The sequence below is a fragment of the Triturus cristatus genome, chromosome 5_1 (genome assembly GCF_964204655.1).
Source record: "Triturus cristatus chromosome 5_1, aTriCri1.1, whole genome shotgun sequence".
NCBI lineage: Eukaryota > Metazoa > Chordata > Amphibia > Caudata > Salamandridae > Triturus > Triturus cristatus.
In genome coordinates, this window is record NC_140587.1 from 450,311,752 (window position 1) to 450,327,726 (window position 15,975).

Here is a 15,975-nt window from a genome sequence, read left to right on the forward strand (position 1 = left end):
TCCTTGGTAATTGGGCCATTGAAGAGGCTGCAATTGACTTTCTGGAACGAAGTTAGATCGAGGAACCTTCCTGTTGTCCCCGTGTGGTGCTGGAAGCTCCTATTGTGAGTGAACACGTGTGTTCCTTTCCCTTGCTGAACTGGATGGCAGATACTTTCGCGGAACGCTCCAATGATTTCCTCTTGGAGGCTGTTGCAACTTATTGTGCCTATACTTTTATGGATTGACTTTTTATCCTGGTCGACCCATGATGTATCGATCGATGTCGTTTTTTCCCCATTTTTTCATGTTTTTTTTTCCACCTGACGACATCTTTTTCGGTTTTTAAATTTTTTTCTTTTTCGAACTTTACACTTACCTTATATGGACTTATAGTTCATGCCCTTGGTTCCGTTCTTTCCAACTTGAACTCTGCGTTCTTGATAAGTGCGCCCCTAGTGGTTAGTAGTCCGATCAAAGGGGGGTGTAGTGTGGGTTAACCACTTCCTATGTACAACGCTAAGTTAGCATAACCTCGATGGCTGTTAGAAAGCCAGCTTGCCGCTTCTGCTGCTTTTGCACGCGACACTGTTGTTACATGTTATTCATTCGAGAACTGCTGACTCGACTTTGCTTCACATGAGAACCGTCTGTTGTTTAACATCCTTAACAGCGAGCTGTGACCTTGGTCTGTACACCGTGTAAAGAACGAGTCTGGGTCACTAGACGGGGCAGGTTGTTGTGTTCAGGTTGATCGTACCACTTTTTAGCCATAACATACATACAGCTGCCAATACCTGAAAGACGAGCCCTTTAATATTACAGAGCAGCATGTTTTCTGTTACATTCGAAACGAAGAGCTGTTGCAGGAGAGAGCCTAGCTGATCCTGCGATGTGATTCCACTAAGCTGATCTATAAGGTATGGGGTCCCCCATGCAAGCCTAAGAGACCTTCTATTAGTCTAATAATACCTTATTAGTTGCTAGAGAAAGGAGGGTGGTTGCTTTCCACTGTCATTATTATTATGATTGCTCCTTTCATTTTCTATGGTATTGTAACAATGCTGATGCTGCTAATCCTAACCATTTGTCTGCTTGTGTTAGCCAAAGTACTGCATCTTAGGACGCGAGGTTTATAAAATAAACTCTTTAAACTTTACCGTGTCTTTGTTATTCTGTTGTGGACTGATATATAGCTACCAACGGGTATTTTGGATTCCCACCACTCCTGAGAGTATCTAAGTCGCTTGTTCTGGGTTGTCTATACATTGGGACCGCCGAGCTAAATCTCGGATAACGAATGGGACACTAAGCTAGTCGGATAGGGGTTCTTGGTTCTGAGGGGAGTTTCTGGTACACCACAATTCTCTGAGGTCCTGGTTTCCTGCGCATAGTTCTGTGCATAAGCAGAATCCCTGCAACAGCAGAAGGGAGGCTGCCCCCTACCACTCGGGAGGCGATCGTCACTTCCCTCCTAAAGCCAGATAAGGATCCCTTAGATATGACATCCTTAGGCCTCTATCGCTCCTCAACACAGAATATAAAATTCTTAGTAAACTCCTTGCTAACCGCCTTCTTCCACTCCTTTCGCGACTGATCCATACAGACCAATGTGGTTTTGTTCCACGACGGCGTACATCGCTGAATCTTAGGCGCTTTCATGCCATCTTGCACGCCTCAGGGCTCCGCCCGGAGGGTGCGGGGTGTTTATCCTTAGATATATCGCAGGCCTTTGATACGCTCAGCTTGTCTTATATGTTGGAAGTATTGAGAAAAATGGGCGCTCCCCCAGAACTATGTGCCTGGATTCAGCTGCTCTACACCGCCCCCACGGCGAGGGCAAAGACAGGCTCGATTATCTCCTCAGCCTACCCCATCTTTCGGGGTACACGCCAGGGTTGTCCACTATCACCTATATTGTTCGTCTTGGCGCTTGAACCGTTAGCCCAGAATCTCAGGCGAGCCATGGTTCCCCATGGCATCCTGATGGAGGGCATCTTGCAATCGGTCTCGCTTTACGCAGACGATATGCTGTTGTACTTTCGTGATCTCCAGGCTGACATGAGGGAGGTGGCGGATCTTTTTCTCCGCTTCGGGGAGATCTCCGGATTGCACCTCAATGCTTCCAAGTCTGTAGCCTATTCTTTCAGTGGCACGCTCGCAGCTACGGAGCTCCGTTTCGGGCCCTTGTCCTTCAGGGTGGCGCCAGTCACCTTTAGGTACTTGGGGATTAATATCTTTCGTTCCGTGCCGGATGTCATTGCAGGCAACCTGGTGCGCACCATCTCTTCCATACGCTCCCAAATTGCATTTTGGAACACATTGCCCCTCACCATAGCGGGGCGGGTAGCGATATCCAAGATGGTAATGTTGCCTCGCCTGCTTTACTATTTCGTCAACGTCCCGGTGGCATATCCCGCTTGGATCTTTCGTGAGTTGGATGCACTGCTGATCTCGCTGATCTGGGGTCCGGGGAGACATAGGGTTGCATTAGCTAAGTTGTGGTTACCGAGCGGATCTGGAGGGATGGGAGCACCCAACTTTAGGGCATACTGTATTGCTGGCCAGCTGCAGTGGTTGGCCTACTGGCTGGCCGGAAAAAACCTGTTTGAAATTGGCAATCGCTGTTGTGCCCCGGCATCCCTAAGCCATTAGACCCACCGGCCCTGCTGAGGATAGCGCTCCATTACTGGACAAGGGCATTAAATATGCCAAAATCCAAATTCTCCCAACATGCCGCTGTGTGGCCTCCCCACGAGGCAGGGAATTCTGTGCGCCGGGCAAGTACGGCCATGGACACAACAGGGGGTGGAAACCATAGGAGCGTTTTTTCCAGGAGGGCAGCTTGATGTCCCATGTAGATTTTGTGAGGGTCAACGGGGTACCCGACACCCAGTTTCTGCTCCACGCTGCGATCTCTCGGTATATTCGGACACAATGGCAGGCGACACCTGTAGAGCCCTCCACATTCCACCTTTTGCGATCCCTCCACATAATGGGCCATGGACGATTTCTGATTCGATGGTTTTACCGGGGCCTCCGGGAGCACACACAGGTCTCTGTAGCTACTCTCAGGACACGGTGGGAAACAGATTTGTCCCGGACATTTAGTGATAAAGAGTGGGCCTATATATTGGAGTACCCTAAAAAAGTATCCCGCAACTGAAGATTGAAAACTATTCAATTGTTTGTCCTCCACAGGGCGTACCTTATTCCCATACACTGAGTAAGATGTACAATACAGCGGTTGCGACCTGTCCTCGCTGCCTGGCACCGGACGCCGACCTGTTACACATGCTGTGGCTCTACCCGGCACTGCGGGGATACTGGGGTAGGATAACACACGTCTTAAGCACGATTGCCGAACGCCCCTCCTGGGACACAGCAGAGGCTGGTTTATTGGGTCTTTTACCGCTCCCCCTTAAAGCGAAACGGCTGCGCCGTTTCTCCAACCTGGCATTAATGCTCGCAAAACGCCTGATAACACAGCGTTGGAAGTCTCGCACACTGCCACGTGTAGAGGCCTGGGGAGAAGAGGTGTTGAGATGGTCGGTGGTGGAGCGAGAGGCGCTGTATCGTGAGGAAAGTCGGGGGCTGCGCAAGCGTCCTATATCCCTGGAATGGGCACATCTGGCTGAACTGTTTAAGAGCGAGGAGGAGGGGGGGGGCTGTGGTGACCAACCCCCGGAGTTCCCCCGCATAAGCTGTAGTGCATGTTGACGGATGTGGGTTGCGATAGCTGAGAGCGATAATCTGTCTCCTGGCTCTGAGTGGTGTAGTATTTCGGGTGGTTAAGACCGCTTCCTGGCGGGTGGTGGTCGCCGTGGGGCAGGCTCACCCCCCCCCACACTTCATAGGGGGGTTCTTGTTTATCCATTTAGTTCACCCTCTCTTACTGCACTGATCGACCTCCTTCCTTCCCCTGCCGCACGCTTGGGGTGGGGTTGTCCTCTCCTCTGGCCCCCCCCATCCCTCCAGGAGTATGCTCTATGGCTCCCAGACTAAGAATTCTTTCTTTGTGGCATGCTTGGTTACGAAGAGTGGGTTCAGGGTGGGATTGGGAGTTGTGGGACTGTTGAGCGGACACCGCTCCCCTCGAATACAATAGCTTGAAGGCTGGGAATGTAGTGCACAACCATGTGCTTGACTGGTGACCTTCCTAGCTGTCTTGGGACATTATCGGAATGTATCGTAGACAATACTACATTTTGTACAGATTGCGCACAATGCCTGAATTGTATCCTATGCCTTCTACATAATTAATGTGTTCACTGCAATGTGTAATACGATGTACCTTCACATGAAAAAGCTTAATAAAGGTTGTAAAAAACAAAGCAAAAAAAATACTACTTTCTATTGAACTGAACACGTGTTTTCTATGCGGAACTACGCCATAGTCAGCAATGACTTCCTGGACAGACAGAGAACAAATCAGAGTAGGGTGAGGCACGAGCCTCGGCGGGCCGAGGAACAATGGAAAATATTCTAATCAGTGCGGGGGCGGAGCCAGCTAAACAATGGAAAATATAATCTCTTCGGGGGCGGAGCCAACAAAACAATGGAAATATAGTCTGCCAGAGTCAGCTGCTTGGTTGTTCGAGGGAGTGCCTAACCGGAGGACTGCGAGGACCAGCAGTCATTGGACACACCTGCTGCCTCTTCCTCTGTGTTCCGGCCCCTTGGTTGCCGGATATTACTTACTTCTTGCGGCCCCCGCTTCACGGGTGCCGCTTGCCAGAGACAGCTGCTTGGTTGTTCGAGGGAGTGCCTAACCGGAGGACTGCGAGGACCAGCAGTCATTGGACACACCTGCTGCCTCTTCCTCTGTGTTCCCGCCCCTTTGTTGCCGGATATTACTTACTTCTTGCGGCCCCCGCTTCACGGGTGCCGCTTGCCAGAGTCAGCTGCTTGGTTGTTCGAGGAAGTGCCTAACCGGAGGACTGCGAGGACCAGCAGTCATTGGACACACCTGCTGCCTCTTCCTCTGTGTTCCCGCCCCTTGGTTGCTTGGTTATAACTGATTTGATCTTACCGCGACGCGGGATGCGCGCGGGCGAAGCCCGGGCCAAGGGCGGGCCCATTGTAGCCCGTTTGAGACCGGAGGAGACCGGACCGGGCCCCTTCTCTTTAGTCCTGAGCCCACACAGCCCCTCCGTGTCTCAATTCTGGACGCCCCTCTGTGATATTTTACTTCCAAGTGTGCATGTTGGCCTGAATAGCTCGAGTTTAAGATTTTTAATTTTTTCTTTTTTTTTTTTCTCTAAGCTTGGAAGTTCCTTTTTTAGGTACGCAAGCCTTATCATGGCGTCGAAGGAGGCCAGGAACTTACTTCCCAGTGGTAACCTAACTGGTACACTGGATAATTTTATAGTGAGAGCTAATTCTGTGATTGACCAGGGCATCGTTCTGATGGAACGTAGAGTTTCACAGGATCTTGCCATGGCTAAAAGGTCTTCGATGGGCCACTTTGCAAATGCCCGCACACCCAAGGCTCAGAGGGGTGCGCACAACAAAACCGACATTGTCACAACACATGCATTTAACCAGCCTCTCAGTCAGTTTCTGGATGATTCCCCTCCCAGTGGCGTCCTGAGTTATCAAGATTCTCTTGTGACCTTGGATGATTCAACACTGGCGGCGCCTATGGAAAGACCGAATTTACGAAAAACCAAGGGAAAAGAAATAGGGACGATTCCAAAAAATAAGCTACCTACTATAGGCACTTCGAAAGTTAAAACTAGGGGAGTAAAAATACCCAAATGCAGAAAAAATAAAGTCTCCAAGGAGCTCGAGGGTGAGGGCCCAGGGGATTGTGTCCCACCCCCTGTGTCCTCCCACCGAACCACCCCAGTGGAGGGCACAGGTCAGGAACAGGTTGATTCATCATTTGTACCTCCAACAGATGGAGAGCCTACCCTTTTGAAATTAGATGCACTATTGCGCTCCCTCATCCATCCTTTGGAGGAGAGACTTAGCAGCATTGAGACACAACTTATCAAGCTCGAACAAACAACTGTGGGCACTTTAAGTAGTATCTCTACCAAAATATCGGCCCAGGGCAATGGTAATCGCAAGAGCATAATTGGGGGGGCTGGGGTACTTGACACTGCTATTGCCGTGAGTTACATCCAATTACTAACAATCAGAATACACCTCAGGAAGCAAATGTCAAAACTTTAAACCCATTATACACCCAACAAGGAGTGAGCGCTAGGGATAACCAGCACTCAGTTACTAATAGTGTAGGTATGGCCCATACAAAAACCAATAGTTACGTCGGAAGGGCAGAGAGGGTGGAAGACATCAGAGAGGAACCAAGAATTACCACCAGAGCTGATTTGCCACCTCAAGTAAGCCCCTACCTAGTTGTACTAACGGGGGTACCTGAAATCAGTGCACCAAATAGAGAGACTTTCAGCTCCCTGAAAAACAAAAAATTATACAGTGGCTTAATATTTACAGGCCACTGCCCCCTCACATTACAAGTGAGATCATAATGGTCAGAAGGGTGGGATGGGTGGGACGAACACCCAAATCTTTAACCGGCGATTGTGTACTGGTTAACTTTAGGGACCCACGGACTGCAGAGTATATCTATAATTGGAATTTACCCTGTCCAGGAACAAAAATTGCAGTTCGTCCCCTTACGTTTTTTTATCCTGACGGTCATTTGAGAAACCAGGAAGAAGGGTGGTCCCAAGTAAGCCATATGCGAGGGGGTGGTGGTGGGAAATTTAGGTATGATGCTCCCGCCCCGGTCCTATATCACATTCCATGTTAGAACAGGTTCAGTGGCCTGGATCAGGTTGATTGAATGGCCTCGAATAACTTGGAACCCTGGGCCAAAACTCCTGGTGAGCTTGTTAATCTCGAGCTCACTAGGGACAGCCACCTATCATCCGGTACATCTGGGATCTCTTCCCAATCAAAAGGAACCTGTATGAATAGTGACAATTTGGAAATAGGGAGCACCCCCCGGGAACAGACCCCTTTACCACCCCGGGAAAACAGTAACGATGTTAACCATCGGGGGCATGAGGCAAACCAGTCGGGGTGTAAAACCACTCCACAGGTTACCACACGTCATATCCCTGGCAACTCTAGGTACTTGTCCATTATGTCATGGAATGTTGCGGGCCTCCAAAGTAAGTTGGCCTGCCCGGACTGGGGCTCTTTTGTGGACAGTACTGATATGTCCCTGTTCCAGGAGACATGGGCTAGGGAGGAGCATGCTAGAGCAGGGTATGCGACCTTTAATATCAAAGCCCGATGGGGAGGGAAAGGTCGACCTTCTGGAGGCCTAACAACGTGGGTAGGTCTACATCTAGGTTGTAAAGCCGAATCCATCCCTACTAATTCGGATAACATACAATGTATCCTAATGACCTGGCCCACATCATATAAACTGGCAGTTGTGAATGTATTTTCTCGCCCGACTGCCCTGGCTAAAGAGTCAAGTACCATTGGGGAGTTGTCAACTTTTCTTGACTCCCTAAGCCCTGATATTTATTATATGGTAGCAGGTGACTTTAATTGCCACTATGGGCCCCTAAGAGGGTTGAAGGAGGGGGCGTTAATGGAAGAGGATGAGTATTGGGGAATTCCACCCTGTAACTCCCCTTTCGCTAAGGCATGGTCCCCATTGGCCTTGCAGATCATGACCCTAACATTGCATAAATCTATTAGGGCAGTAAATGGACGATTGCCCTCAGACATCCCCTTCAAGTGCACTTATAATAAAAGAACTCATGAATCGCGCTTGGATTATGTTATGGTTGAGACTCGTCTGTGGTCAAAGGTAGTGGATTTTGAGGTACGGGATAGGTTGGAAAGCGATCATAACGCCCTGATTTTGAAACTGGACTCCCCATATATTTTGGAAAAAGGCAGCGAGGTAACTATGGACTCTCGGCTGGTTATCACCAATAACAGACGGCGGGTCAAGTGGGGAAAATTGCAGGCCAAGAGCGAGTTACTCCCCAACTTATACAAAGCCACTCTTCCCTTTCTTACGAAGGCAAGCGATATCATCGCTCAACCCATGACCCAAGCCACTCAAGGGGACCTGCTTTCTGTCCACCAGGAACTGGTTGACTGTTTAGCGGGTTTCCTTAATCCGATTGTTCCCCTCAGCAGGAGTAGGGTACCCACCTCCTCATGGTACAATGCATCCTGTAGGAGGGTAAAAACGGATTTGATGAGGGCCATAAAAGATGGCAACGACAAACCGAAAATCCGTTCTCTCAGGACATTGTACAAAGAAACAATGAAGTTCGCTAAGGAAGTGTGGGATTGGGAAAGATGGCAGAATCTTGCCTCCTCGCTTGACAAAAAGGATGCACGGAGATTTTGGGCTATAGTGAATACAGGGTCAGATGAACCCCGCACTGCGATTGAAACAAACATAGATGCGGGTGTGTGGGAACTCCACTTTAAAACTTTATACGCAGCAACCACTGACCTAGACACCATGCCTCTGCATGCATCTCCATCGGTGATGGGTGGCGACTTGGAATTTACACCTGAAGAAATCCTAAGTGCTATAGGAAAACTGGCACTGGGTAAAGCACCCGGTCTAAATAAACTCCCTGGTAACCTGTTCAGAGACCAACCAAAGATCTGGGCGCCATATCTCTGTGCCTTATTCAACTCCCTCTTGGGTGGCATGGAGGTGCCGGGCACTTGGCTGGGAGCAGAGTTTGTACCAATTTACAAAAAGGGTTCGCCTCTGCTCCCAGTCAATTATAGGCCCATCAGCCTCATTGATGTCCGCCAAAAAATGTTTTCACGTCTCATCTTAGACCATTTGTAGGAGTGGATTGATGAGTCTGAAATTCTCAGCCCATTACAGGCTGGATTTAGGAGGAACACATCCACCATGGACCAGGTCTTCCACTTAGTCATGCTGTATTGGAAGACGGTCACAATAGAGGGTGGCAGCCTCTATATGGTGTTTGTGGACCTCCGGTCCGCTTTTGATACTGTACCTAGGGGGAAACTTTGGGCTGTGTTATCGGATATGGGAATTCCGCAAGTACTGCTGGGGGTCTTAATGAGGTTGCACGCCCATAATTTTGCACAGGTGAGATGTGGGAAAGGTGGGGTACTGTCTCCCAGGTTTCCGGTCAACAGGGGGGTCAGGCAAGGGTGCGTTTTGGCGCCAACCCTGTTTTGCTTGTATGTGAATGGAATGATTTCACACTTGGATGCTGTGCCCAATAATGATGCACCAAGATTGGCAGGCAGGAGGGTGCCGGCAATAATGTTTGCCGATGACACCCTCCTGCTTTCCAAGTCCCCTATGGGGATACAACGAATATTGGATGGGTTTAATGATTTTTGTCATCGTTGTGGACTGGAAATCAATGTAGATAAAACCAAATACATGATTTTTAATCCTCCAACATCCACCCGTCCTGCACCAACACTAGGGTTGGTTAGACTGGAGAGGGTCCAGACTTTCCAATACCTAGGGGTCACGCTAAGTTACAATCTCTCCTGGGGCCCCCAACAGGCTAGGTCTCAACTTAAACTATCCCAACTAGCGGGGGGTATTCTTAAAATGTCAAACGCATCAACATTCAAGCCTCTCAGCCCTGTGCTCGAAATATACAAAACAAGGGTGAGGGCAGCTGCACTTTATGGGGGGGAACTTTGGGGGCACGCCTCCAAGTCCAATATATCTAAAGTCGAGAACAGATTTTTGCGGCAGTTGCTGGCGTTACCCCAAAGCACACCCCTTTTACCGTTAAGGTTAGATCTAGGATTATATCCTATTCAGGAGGAGCTATCTATAAATATCTATAAAACCCCTTAGGTTCTGGAGAAGGTTGTGGGTAACACCTGAACTCTTAACGTACAGACTTGAATTGCAGGAAGTTTTGAGTTCAAGCAAGTTAACGAACATACCATGGCTCATTTTCGTTAAACAGGAATTAATGGCAATGGGTCTTCCAACTTTATGGCTTAATCCAGATATGGCGTGTAGAGAAGTCTCGGGCAAATCCCTCACGGAGTGCTACAGGATACGGAGAAGCAATGTATGGTTGCATGATTCGCAAAGCGGCACTCTGGTAAGAACATTTATAGAAAATAAATCTGCTTATGCCTTTGAAGACTTCCTGAATGTCATTTATCCTGTCTCAGCTAAAAAGTTGTATATACAATGGAGGTACGGCACACTCCCATTAAGGAGCTTCACAAGCAAATGGACTTCCTCTAGGGACACACATTGCCCAGGCTGTGAAGCAGGGACGGAGAACGAATGTCATATTTTATTTTTTTGCCCTGCCTATAGTAGAGCCCGAAAATACTGGATAGTACCTGTATGTAAGAATTTGGGCTTCTATAAATGCTCAGTTGCATTAAGAATTTTTAAATCAGATACTGCAGGGTATATTGTTTTTGCACTTTCAAAGTTCTTGCTTGCCATGTGGTCCAAAAGATGTTTTTTAATTGCGAATAGCAGTCAGGAGCCTGTGTACACTCCGCTTCTCCTCTGCTTTTCTTTTTTGTTTTCATCTCCTGCATTTAAGTTTGTATGTAAATGAACTATTTTTAAACTCTGTACTTGTAATGCTGTTTTAACCTGTATCTTTTATGGCTGTAATATTGCCGAAATAAAGATTAAAGAAAGAAAGTTTTCTATGATGTCAACTTCAGTTACATGGTTGAGGTTATGACTAGTCAAAACGGTAAATGCCATGGGCCTCCATCGGGGCAATCAACATTATAAGTATGTAAAAACAGCACTTTGTCCAAGTATTCTGAGCTGGAAATAGCAAGGCTGGTTTCAATAGTCCAGGAAGTACTTTTAAAAAAAAATCTTTATCCAGGTTGCCCACTAAACTACTTTAGGCACAAACACACTGCACTTGCAAGTAAATACCTGCCAACTTATGCTGATTATTTCAAGACATCCTAACATTAGAAACGAATATGGTATTTAGAGTCAACAAACTACTGGTGGGTAGCAGAAAGGGGCAAAACATTATTCATGGTAATATCGGGTACTATGGCAAGCAGATTAATATGTTCACACAAGTTTAACTATGAAACTACACCCACATGTAAAAGTGTTGGGGTAAAATCTAAAAGAATGTTTTATAGCGAAAAATTTAACAATTCTTTCACCAGTAAATTTTATTAAGTGGATTCTATTTTAGATCGACATGGAACAAAAGCATCTTGCATGCCGTTACAACAAAAACAAATTATGGGCTGCAGGAGTCAGGTGGGATAAGAAATGCTGACTAAACCATCAAAATTGATTATGCTTCCCCAATATTTTAGATCTCGAATATAGTGAAACCAAGCAACAGCCAATTGAAGTAATCTGGTCATTAAAACTAAAAACTAGCCTGAGTTCCACAAACAAGTTAGCAAAGGACTTACTGAAGACTCTTAGATATCGCAATTAAGTTTAAACACAAAGAACGTGTCACACATGCAGCAAGAGGGATTAACGAAGTATTAACTTACCAAAGCCATAGTCTATATTTTATTGCCACCACAGCTACATACGGATGGATTCCTTACATTTCACTAAATCAGTTCAATTTTAATTGTCCATTCAGCTGAACCCAGCAATAGATAAGATAATTTTTTTATTGCAATTACTTAAAATCATTGCATTCGTATTAGGTTAAAATCAAGTATAAAAGTGCATAGTTTGCAACATTATGGTCCAGCTATTCTTAAGTTAAACATTTGTAAACCATTTTATCAGCTTTAAAGGGATGAAGAGTAAAACGGTGACACAGCTTTGTGCATTATAGTTCTATACAGTTATCCAAGTCCAAAGTGGATTTTACAGCCGTCATGAATTTCATGAAGCATACAGCCAGTTGCACCGAGTCGCCTTTCATACACTCTACCAAAGCTTCTTGACATGTCTGCACGTTTAAAATACGTCAAACAGGGCAAAGCCAGTAAATTCTCAAGGTGCACAGTTTCTCACAGATACACACTATATGAATTATTGTTTCCTCTTCTCCCCCACATAGTCGGCACTGTGTGGCTATGTCTTCCTTATACCCATGGCCATACTTATAAGCCAGTAGTGGAATTAATCCGACCCGTAGTCTCATTAGTTGGCACTTCATTATTGGCTTTAAGGGAGAAGACAGGTAGTATGGCAGGCCCCCACTCTTTTACATTTTTGCCGCCCAACTACCATGACTCAGATTTTTCAGGGTTAGTGCGTCACTGTCGGCCGACATTAACTTTGCTTGTTTGATTAATAGTTTTTCTGCTGCAGTTGTTGGTATGGGGGCAGACCATATTTCGCGAGCTTGCAGTGTGTTAGAAATTTGTGCCAAGTTGACCCCAGGTTGCTTATCATTAACCAGATGTACTTCTTTAGCGTGTGGTCCCAGGTTTGTATGGCTTTCAGGCAATAGGCTATGAACATAGATTTTAATAGCCACTTTTGAGATGTCATATTAAATTTGGTACGGATTTGCACAGGGGAGGTAGAAGTCGGTAGAAAAAATGCTCTGCAGAAGTAAGCTGACTGAGCTCTGTCCAACCATGTTGACATTGTCTTTAAAGAATATCGTGCCATAGGCCACTGATGGTAAAAATGTCTCCCACAGTGCTCGAATTAGGGGAGTAACCCTACAAATTATCCTCATGCAAGACTGCCATAACACAATATTTTCCTCTGGGGAAAAGGGGTCCTGTTGGCAATGCGTGCAGTGAAAAATGCCCCAGGAGAACAACCATATTCCCAATGAACTTTCAGCTGCTGTTTGAACACCTCACTCTTCCGTGATGGCTCTACTGGTTTAAGAGATTCCAAGGGCTCGTACTCACCGCATACGGCTAACGCAACACAACAGCAAGGAACATAAATTGACACATTCATAGCATAGGGAGACCGAAAGGAAAAGTCGACCAAGAATAATTAATATGACCGGCCACTTTTGCTAGGCACTCTGAGAAACAAAACATTTTTTCTTCCAAACAGATGGTTACTGCGCATTGTTACTTTTGAAGCCCAAAGTTCTGTATAGTAAAGACAAATCGGTACTGTGTGTTTACTTTTTCACTAGTAGAGCCTTTAGCACATCATTTTGACAACAAAGCATTTTTTGTTTTGACATCTAAAAGCACCACTGTGAAAGTTGCCCAACTAGACATACATAAATAACACCGAGTCCTGGCACTCGGACATGCAAGTTTACATTAGGGGTATGAGCAGGGAGAAGCAACGCAGGAGATGACTAATGTCACGTTAGTCCCAGGCACTGACTGAAATTGAAATACATAAATGCTGATACACACTATCCCAAAGTCCCGTTTGTTAACACGAAGTGCTGGTACTCTCCAATTAAAAGTATTTAATCCCTACTGAGAAATGCAGGTGTTCCCCTTTCAAATTTAAGTGCATATACTCCGTGATTGCGCATTTAAAGCAATGATCCCAGGACATGCTTTATTAATTATTATAACACTCTAAAACATTACTCTTGTGGCCTGTGGGCATACAAGAGAGGAGACGTAAACATTCTTAATCAGCTATCAAAATAAACAAAACCACCACCGAAAAGTTGCAGAATCAACGGACGGCAGGGGTAAAGACCGGGCTGTATCTATGACGTGTATCGGAAATTCGCTCAGGCTATTAGGAAGATGATGTACCATAGCGGAGATACGTTTCTACCTCCGCGGCAGGTCTAGCAAGGACTCTGAGTGGCCGAAGGAACGCGAAGCTCAAGAGTAGCGTCAAGGTGTCAGCGAAGAGAGGATGCTATAATCTATACTAGAATTGGGGTTGTTCTTCTTTGTTGACATCAGAAGAGCATATTGCTGGATTCTGTGTCTCGCATTCAAAGGGTGAACAGATACACCGCGCACCCACCCTGGAGTCACTGAGGGTGTGGCACCTGAGCCACAGGCCCCAACTTCAGGATGGGTGGGTACCCACCTCTGAGAACAGCCCTGAATAGCCCCCCTTAATAAACTGCACATGGAGGCAAGACAAACACAAGTAACATCAACATGTAGTAACCTCTCTCTGGGAGTTCTTAAGGAGCAGCTTTTCAGCACAACAGTCCCACCCATTGCCGCCTACCCCCTCTGGTTATCGGACATCAGATGCCGGGCGGGTAGGATGGTGAATGCGTGAGACTCCAGCCCTGCGGTAGGTGGTCCCTGAGGGACTGTGCTGGGCAAACAGTGCAGACAGCTTCACGATCTCACCGGCGTCTCCCTCTTCTATCGAACAGAGCTGAATGGAAGTTTGGACACAGCTGACCTCGAACTGCTCTCGATCTGGAGCTCAGAAACTGGTCGTCAAAACCCCGAGACAGGAGCTCACACTGCCGCCATCTTCCCCTGTGACGGAACTAACTCCCTGACTGTCCGGAGCTGGGCATGAAAATAGAAAAGGGACCAGCTTAGAGCTGCTCAACATCACGAGAAAAGACACAAACACAACGCGGTCCTGAAAGTGAAAAAGAGGATCTCTTGTCTTTATGGGGCCATGTGTTTAAACACATGGCCCCATAAAGATAAGAATCCTTTTACGACGCAAGGAAGGCAGACCAGCCCGTCCAAATGGGACGGCTCAAAAAGCCAAAGGTAAACGTCACGAACAGCTCTTTTCCAATGGCTGGCCACCGTTTAGCATAAACGGTGACGCCGGCCAATGAAAAAGAGAGGCGGGGCTTAATGCCCTTTACAGACAATACCCCAAATCATTAAATCTCGCCAGCAAGACTGCACATGTGCGCAGCCCACGCCAGGCGAGACCTAAAAAGAAGGCGGCGAGGTTGACCTGCTCAGGCAATGCCGTGCAGACAATACGTTTCTAACTGCCATCAATCTGTTCCATTTTCGTCAGGTCTGTTCGGCAGCGAGGGGGCAGAGGGGAGAGACACTCTCTTGTCCTGTGCACGCTGTTGCAGGTAAGTCTGCAGTGGGTCCCAGATATCTCTGGGACGTGCTTGGGCAGGCATAGGGTCCTTGGCAGAACACTGCGTTTCAGAGCCAGTCCTCTACATGACCCTGACCATGTCCCCAGCACATCGCTATGCGTCGTTTATCAAGCAGCAGAAGGATTGAAATGAATTTCCTGTTGTCTGCGGGGACATTCCAAACATAAACCAGCAACACAGTCGAGGGAAAGCTTTCGCTCCAGGCACAGGTCTACCATTGCATCAAAGGTATCCCCCCAATCGTAACTGATGTCGGGGCAATCCTAAGACAGATGCGGGAAAGTCGCTCTGGGGCCAATCACCTCACGCATCGCGCATCCTCAATCAGACTTCCCCTGTGTTGTTCTATACAATCTGTGCAAAAATGTAAAGTGAATCCAACGCAGCCTATAGTTAGGGGACAGTTCTCTAGTCAGACACAGCAGAATGCCCACTGTTCCTCCGATACAGGTACACCCAACAGGATCTCCCATTCCTGACACACCTTAGGGGTCCCCCCAGGGCCTGGTGCAGTTTGATAAAGACTCCCTCTGAGAACACATCTCCCATTGTGGTATGCTGAAGTCTCCTCATTCTAGCACAGGCCCCAGCATCCGCAGAAAACGGTAGGGCAGGATATCTAATTAGCAGTACAGAGGGGGCGTATAGCACCTCAGCCACGCCCTCCGGTGCAGCTTGTGCCACGCCCACACAGTGCAGCAAACAGTGTCCACGCGGTCTAGGCTGCGTCCTGTAAAGAACAGTATGTAATGGATGTGGCGCCGCTTGGTTATGTTCAGATGCAGTGTGCGCCATAAATTGCGTGGGGTACACCCAGTGGAATGCTAATTGCGCCTGTGCGCAACTATAGTAAAGATCCCTATCTGGTGCACCCAGTCCACCCTGCTCAAAGGTGTTTTTTTACCGGCCCTTGCCAATGTAATCATGTTCGAGCGTAATTTAAGCCTGAAGCTACTGTTAAGAGGGAGTGGGAGATTAATAAATAAATCAATTTGGGCAGAATTACCATTTTGACAATGGCTAGTTGGCTGGCCAGGGACAATGACAATTCCAT

General features: G+C 47.2%; 2 protein-coding genes across 2 annotated transcripts in view; one reads left to right on the forward strand and one right to left on the reverse strand.

The window, feature by feature from the left end:
• The window catches only part of TMEM67 (transmembrane protein 67), a 1,162,308-nt gene that overhangs the window by 1,023,623 nt on the left and 122,710 nt on the right, over positions 1-15,975 (reverse strand). The window lies entirely within an intron of this gene.
• LOC146831047 (uncharacterized) overlaps positions 1-15,975 on the forward strand; it is a 498,359-nt gene that overhangs the window by 360,542 nt on the left and 121,842 nt on the right. Inside the window, exon 6 of the mRNA XM_085605279.1 lies at positions 9,912-10,052. The gene's annotated coding sequence lies outside the window, so the exon portion shown is untranslated. The remainder of the gene's footprint in view (positions 1-9,911; positions 10,053-15,975) is intronic.